Source organism: Mytilus trossulus, chromosome 7, assembly GCF_036588685.1.
Source record: "Mytilus trossulus isolate FHL-02 chromosome 7, PNRI_Mtr1.1.1.hap1, whole genome shotgun sequence".
NCBI classification, from domain to species: Eukaryota; Metazoa; Mollusca; class Bivalvia; order Mytilida; family Mytilidae; genus Mytilus; species Mytilus trossulus.
The window spans coordinates 82,367,453-82,375,174 of NC_086379.1; positions in this window are offsets into that span (position 1 = coordinate 82,367,453).

The window sequence follows — 7,722 nt, forward strand, 5'->3', positions numbered from 1 at the left end:
TTCTGAAAATACATAATAAATAAACATATAAATTTGCCTATTTTCAATAAATCTTTTCACAGTAATTCACTGAATTCAATCTGCAAAAATCTACAGTAAAGAAAAAAATATTCATTATTCCTGTATATATTATATACAAACACAAAAATTATGTACATATGCATACCTTCTAACAATACCATTTATGATGCCGTGTGGGCCCTTTCACAACATCACAAACAGTAATGTAGACAAGTACTAAAAGTAAATGAGCGAAACAATAAAACAAAATTATAGAGTAAATATTTGTCTTGGTTTAATAACACGACCAAAGCGAGTTGTCACTGGTGAAGGTAACGTTTGTACATTTTCGTGTGGTGTAACGATATGCTCTTGTATAGTTGGAGTATGTGCAGCTTGGTATGGCTTCAAATGATCTACATGTACGACTAATGTTTAGTACTTGTGTCTTTTTGTATTCTGTATGTCAAATCAGTGATTTTCTTAATAACTTTGTATGGACCGGTCCAGCCTAATCCAAGTTTCTTATTTGCTTCTGGAGGATACCATCTCCAAACAAATGAGTTTTCCTCAAAACTTCTTATTTTCAAGTTTTTATCATAATTTTCTCTTTGTCTATTTGCACTTAAACCAGATTGTGTATGTGCTAACTGAAATGCATTTCTGAGAGCTTCTTGAACCCACTCAACATATGCAATTGGACAAGGTATACTTTTATATCCTTGAGGTAAGCCAAACATAACATCAATTGGACATCTTAATTCATGTCCAAACATCAAGAGATTTGGAGAACATTTTGTGCTTGCATGTTGAGTGGCTCTGTATGCCATGTTAATAAATGGAATGTGATCGTCCCAATCATTTCTATGTTCATTAACAAATAAACGTAGAATTGATTGTAAAGTTTGATTGAAACGTTCAACCATTCCGTCAGACTGGGGTCTGTATGGACACGTTCGAGTTTTGTCAATTCCTAATTTGTCACAAATGGCGGCAAATAGGCCAGATTCAAATTCTCGGCCTTGATCTGTATGAATTTGGAATGGACAACCAAATCTGCAAATGAATTCTGTAACAAGTTTGTCAGCTACTGTAAGAGCTTGGTGATTTGGTATTGCATAAGATTCTGTCCATTTAGTGAAATAATCTTCCACTGCCATAATGTATTCATTTCCACCCGTAGTAATGGGCAAAGGACCTATGATGTCAATTGCTATTCTGTCTAAAGGATATGTAGAAACACTGGATTTCAAAGGTGATTTCCCTTTCCCTGGTCCAGGTTTCCCTTTAGCACAAATATCACAACTATTAATCCATAACTTTATAGAATCTGACATATTTGGCCAATAAAATCTTTTCTTTATGAGATCTAAAGTTTTGTCTCTTCCAAAATGAGCTGAATATTTTGTACAATGTAACTGTTGAAAAATGAAATTTCGTATCTGATCCGGAGCTACAAATTGATAAACAAGCCCCTGATTTTCTCTTTCAAAAAATTTACATAACAGGTTATTCTGAATTGTCAAGGATTCCCATAACCCATAAAGAATTTTTGTTTCTTTTGATTTGTTTTGAATTTCGGACTTTTTGGGTTTTTCATCAGATTGTAACAAATTGTTCAATATAAAACTTATATTTTGGTCATTCTCTTGCATTTCTCTTAATTGCGAATTCGACCAATAACTGAGCCAGTTTGATGTTATGTCAAAACTAAGTTCTTCTGTATTGACATTGACCGGTCTGATAGCTAAATGGGTCGCAAGACAACCTCTGACGCTATCAGTGTCGCCGTCAGTTTCCGTGTCATTGATAACTGATTGAATACTTAAGCAGGAGGCATGGCCATCCTTGACGGTATTCAAGTCATCAATACAATCCGTAGTTTTGACATTTTCAAAATATTCTATATCTGTTTTCATTTCGGTACATTCAGGACAATTGCTTCGTTTACATTTCCGTTTTGGTGTGCGAGATAAACCATCTGCGTTTGTATGCAATGAACCCTTGCGGTGTTGAATTTCCATGTCGTAGGTGTCTATGATAGAAATCCATCTTGCGATCATACCTTCCGGGTTTTTGAAATTTTTGAGCCACTTGAGCGACGCATGATCAGTACGTAAAGTAAATTTTTGGCCATATAAATAATGTCTGAATTGGCACAAAAAAATAATGACCGCGAGCAGTTCACGCTTTGTAGTACAATACTGTTTTTGTGCTCTGTTTAAAGTCCGGCTGGAATACGCAATGACATGTTCCTCACCATTCTGGATTTGCGAAAGAACAGCCCCGACTCCTGTTTGACTAGCATCTGTATCTAGTATGTAAGCGCCATCTTCACTTGGAAATGATAATGATGGTGCAGTTGTTAAGCATTCTTTTAAAGTCTCAAACGCGATTTTACATTTATCATCCCAAATAAATGATTTATTCTTTTGAGTTAGCTGTGTCAGAGGATGAGCGATAGTTGCAAAATCTGGTATGAACCGGCGGTAATAACCCGCAAAGCCTAAAAAACTTCGTAACTCTTTGACATTTGATGGTGTGTGCCAATTCTGAACGGATTGAATCTTTTCTGAATCGCATTTAATGCCTTCTGCAGAGACAATGTGTCCCAAAAATTTGACTTCTGTTTGAAAAAACGAGCATTTACTCGGTTTCAGTTTAAGATTTGCTTCTCTAAAACACTGAAATACGGTTTTCAAATTATCAAAAGCTGTTTCAAAGTCTTTTCCATAAATTATGACGTCATCCAGATAGCAGAGACAACGATGCCATTGTAAACCACCCAAAACCTGGTTCATGAGCCGGCTAAATGTAGCGGGAGAGTTGCATAAACCCATCGGCATTACAAGAAACTGATACAAGCCTTTATGTGTCGAAAAGGCAGTTTTGTATTTGTCTTCTTCAGCAACCTCTACCTGAAAATAACCACTGGCTAAATCAACGCATGAGAACCACTTTCCGCCGCTCAAGGTATCAAGAGTGTCATCAATACGTGGTAAAGGGTAGGCGTCTTTTACAGTTCTTTCATTTAATTTCCTAAAGTCCACACAGAATCGAATAGACCCGTCCCTTTTCTTCACAAGGCACACTGGTGCTGCCCATGGACTACAACTGGGTTCAATCAAATTTTTGTCAATCATTTTTTTCAATTCTTCTTCAAGTACATCCCTCTGTTTCAAAGCTACTCTTCGTGGGGATATCTTTACAGGTTTTGAATCACCTGTATCTATATAGTGTTTTACTCTATCAGTTCGCCCAAGAGAACCATCAGGACCAACGAATATATCTTTATACTCATGGATAAGTGAAGACAGTTTTTGCTTCTCTTCATCTTTTAAGTCTGATGATACTTTATCTAACATAGATTTTAAATGCTCGGGGAATTCATTATCTTTTAAAGTATTAACTTGTTCTGATATGTCATTAGATTTTGAATCTGTTTGTGACTCAGCATTATCCTCATCAAAAACTTGTTCAATTGTCATCAAGTGTGCAATCTGTTCACCTTGTTTAAGTTTAACTGATTTTGAATTCAAATTCATGATAGCTAGGTAAATTGTATTTTCTGTATCAACTAGGCTTTTTGCCACCAAAAGACCTTTACTTTTCACCCATTCTAATGGTTCAATAATGCCAATACCATCTACAAATGAATCTCTTTTAGAAGCTTCAATAATCATTTCACTATTTGCAGGAATTGAAACTTGCCTAGCTATCTGAATTCGTGAACACTGGGAACTACTTTCTTTAAAAAGAGGAATACTCTGACCATTGATACTTAAGCATTGGCTTTTAATTTGAATATCAATTTCATTTTGTTCAAAGAAATTCATTCCTAAGATCCCAGATGACCCTTTTATATCAGCTACAATAACTTCTTGTTTAACTAATAAAGGACCTATTGCTATATTCAAAATACATTTGCCTTTAACACTTAAAACATTGCCATTGGCAGTTGTTAATATACTATCTAGGCTAATCAACTGAGAACTTAGTTTTAATTTCTCAAAAGTATCAAAAGAAATCAAAGAAACTGGTGATCCAGTATCAACAAGAAATTTAACATCAATTTCATCAATTTTGCAAAAGGCAAAAAGACAATTTTGATTCACTAAATTTATTTGGACTCTCTTAATTGGATCTGATATCAAACTTTCAATTTTGCCTTGTGGCCTTTCTAAATTTTTAACAGCTGAAGTATTGGCCTCTAAATCAGCTTTTAATCGTTTCCCTGATTGTTCAATGGACAATAGTACTGAATGTGTCCTATCTCATTACATTTATAGCAGACTCTGTCAGTCGAGCTATTTTGATTCCTATAATACCTTCCTCTGCCCCTATTATTAAACCTAGGAGGCCTATTTTGATAATATCCGTTCCTATTTTCAGATTCTGTATTAACATGTTTAAGTTGACTTAATTTTTCATCAATTAGTTTAGCAACTTGATCAAGAGTTAATAACTCTGTACTTTCCTTTTTATTATCCTTAATTGCTTGAATGGGGACTTCATTGCTAGTTAGCATTGGCTTTCTCATATTATTTTGAGGATTGATAAATGCTTCATATTCAATTGCGTATGAAATTGCAGAATCCAACGTTTTTGCACGTTGGAACTGGACATGCTTTTGTAAATCCAAGTTATTTAATCCTCTAATGAATTTATTTATAAGAACTTTTTCCATCATTTCAGAATCTTGTTTTTCATTTGGAAAAGCCAAGTAACCTAACCTTCTTAAAGCTTGACCATACTCAGAAACAGTTTCATCTTTAGAATGTCTCCTTGCTTCAAATTCGCAAACATATGCGGCTTCTCTTTCTCTAGGATTAAATCTATTATTTAAACTTTCTTTAATTTTATTATAATTTCCAAGGTCTTGTTTACTTAAAGTACTCAAAATTTTCTGAGCAGGACCTCTTAGACTCATAACAATTTGTTTAGCTCTTTCTAAATCATTCCATTCATTCCATTCTGCAACTTGTTCAAAATGAACCAAATAGTCTTGCCAGTCGATAGTTTTGCCATCAAATGATTGAGGCTCTTTTTCTCTTCTTACTATACGTTTTTCATGTAAGGTAACAGGGTTTGGCAAGTTATCAAGAAAAGATGTGTGCTTAACCCCTTCATGCCTATTTAAATCATAACTGGGGTATTTTTCAGTTGAATACCTATTTAAGGGTTGATAGTCCTCTGAAAATGTATCCTTATCAACATATCTCTTGTTTGGAAGATAATCTGATCCTTGGTTCTTATTTAATCTATCCCTATCATCATACAATTCATAGCTTGGTCTCCTACTAAAATGTGGCTCTTGGTATCTTTTTGGAGTAAATTTTCTATCTACTTTATAATCTGGATGTTTCAATATAGATTTATCCCTTACTGAATCATCATAGGTTTCAGATAAAGTAACAAATGATTTTAATGGAGTACTAAAATTGAAATCTTTTTCATGTCTATACTTAACTTCATCTTTATCTGAAAATCTATCAGAATGCTCAATTTTTGCTTTATCTTGCTGGCTTATACCGCTTGCATAATCCATTGAATATGCCATTTTACAAAATAACAGAAATGTTTAAGGGCAATTTGTATGGTCTCGGCACCAAAATGTGAACGGACTGATCTGACATTCAAGTAAAAGTAACGTTTTCTGGATACCTTCTTACTTAATGCTAGCGCAGTCACGAAATAACCAAATAAACCCAGGTTCTTTACACAAACTATGAAGACCAGTTCTGCCCTGGACACCTTGTCACACTAGGGGACAAGTGTCTACAACAACCGACATAACGGACAATTCTCTGGGAGGACAATGCTAATACTTGACCGGGAAATGATTATGACAAGTATAAGCCAGCATTCTAGGAAGGGAAGTCTTAAAGAAATAATACCTAAATTATCATATTTATTTCATACCAAAATACACAATAAATATTCTTATATTATGACAGTAAGTTTTACAACAATACAGAAATTAAATAAAGGGGGAAAATGTCTTACTTTAAGTAGGGCTTTTAAATTGTACCATTTAAACCATTTTAGTCCCAAGTCCTAACGTTTAAACACTAATTAGTGCCAAAACATTTAAGAGACGAATTGCTCCAGAACAGTAATAGTAAACAGCATGGCTGTAATGAAAACTGATAATTACCTTCGAGGAAAGTATGAATTCTGGACAATGTATTAAATGTGAATTCAGTATATAATTAATAACAAAATGACTTAACAAATGGTACTTTTTTTAAAATAAGATTTGCAATTTAACCAACACAATCTTACCTTTAACTATTAATAACCGGTTTAGAAAAGGAGTACAGTTATTGTGTACATAAACACAGGTGAAAGTTTTCATGTAAACAATAGTAATTATATGAAATGTAAATATGCTTAAACTTAAAAGGGAGCTAATAAATTACTCTTAATTCCAATATTGCCACAGTACATTACTGTGGATTCATTTTTATTCGTGGTATACCAATTTTCGTGGGGTTCGCGGATCACAGCGAACCACGAAATTAAGAATTCAACGAAGAATAATCCCGATAAATGTGTATGGAGTTGGATGTTTATTTCCGGTTACGGTTTGGAGTTCTAGTAAAGTGTTGACTAGCGATAAACATTGTAACATAACACGTGTTTTTTTATTGAAAGAAGGTACAAGTATTTGAATTAAATCGATACTAAATATATCGAATATCAGTGATAATTTACTTTTTTAAATTTATAAAAACAAGTTGTTAATTACCGTGTCATAGTTTGGTTTATTAGTGATGGAAAATCAAGAGGATTAAGTACGGGGATATTGCCCGTAGGTAATATTGTTTATGACAGGAATAATTATTTTCACACCTTTTACTTATATGACTGTTTATTATATCGTGATTAAGGAAATGAGCTTTCAATCATAAAGTTTTGATTGCATTATAGAATTCCGACAAGCATTTATAAATTGTAAAACAAACAAATAATTAGTTGTCTTTGTCCATTATTGTTATAGAAGTTTTTAATGAACACTTTAACCTAAAATGACCAAGCGAGGATTTTGACAATTCAAAACTTTTTCAATGAATTCCTTCTTTTTAGTTTGTTTTATTATTGATCAAACCAAGGAGGTTATATGATCTCCTAACTCAAAAAGAAATCCACGAATTACGTATCTGATTTTTTTTTGTAATCAGCGATCCACGAGTTTACGTATACCACGAAACGTCTTTTTTTTCTCTATCCACGAAAATTGATACCCACGAAAATAAATGAATCCACAGTAATTAAAGAAAGCCAATAGTAGAATACAGCAGTTCAATCTTCATAAATTGGTTGCGAGAAACAAATCCAGGTTAAGAATTAAAACCGCAAAAAATACTTTAACTATACGAGGAAAAAAACAAAATAGAAACACTAAAGTACAGCCAAAAAAATCAAGTTTACGTTCAAATAGTATTTCGAAACCATTGTTACGAAGGACTCAAATGACGTCATAGCGGGAAAGTAATACAGAAATAAAGGGAAATAAACAAGGTTGGTATTGCCGCCTCTTTTGACACCAATATCTACTTGTTTTTTTTAGTACCAGTGAGGTTTGGAATAATGGTATAAAAATAAATTTAAACATTTAAAAATGCATCTTTTTCCTTTTACACAAATTCTACCTTTGCATTTCACTTTAAAAGGATAATGCTATATATAAAAAAATAACAAAATAAATATGTAACAAAG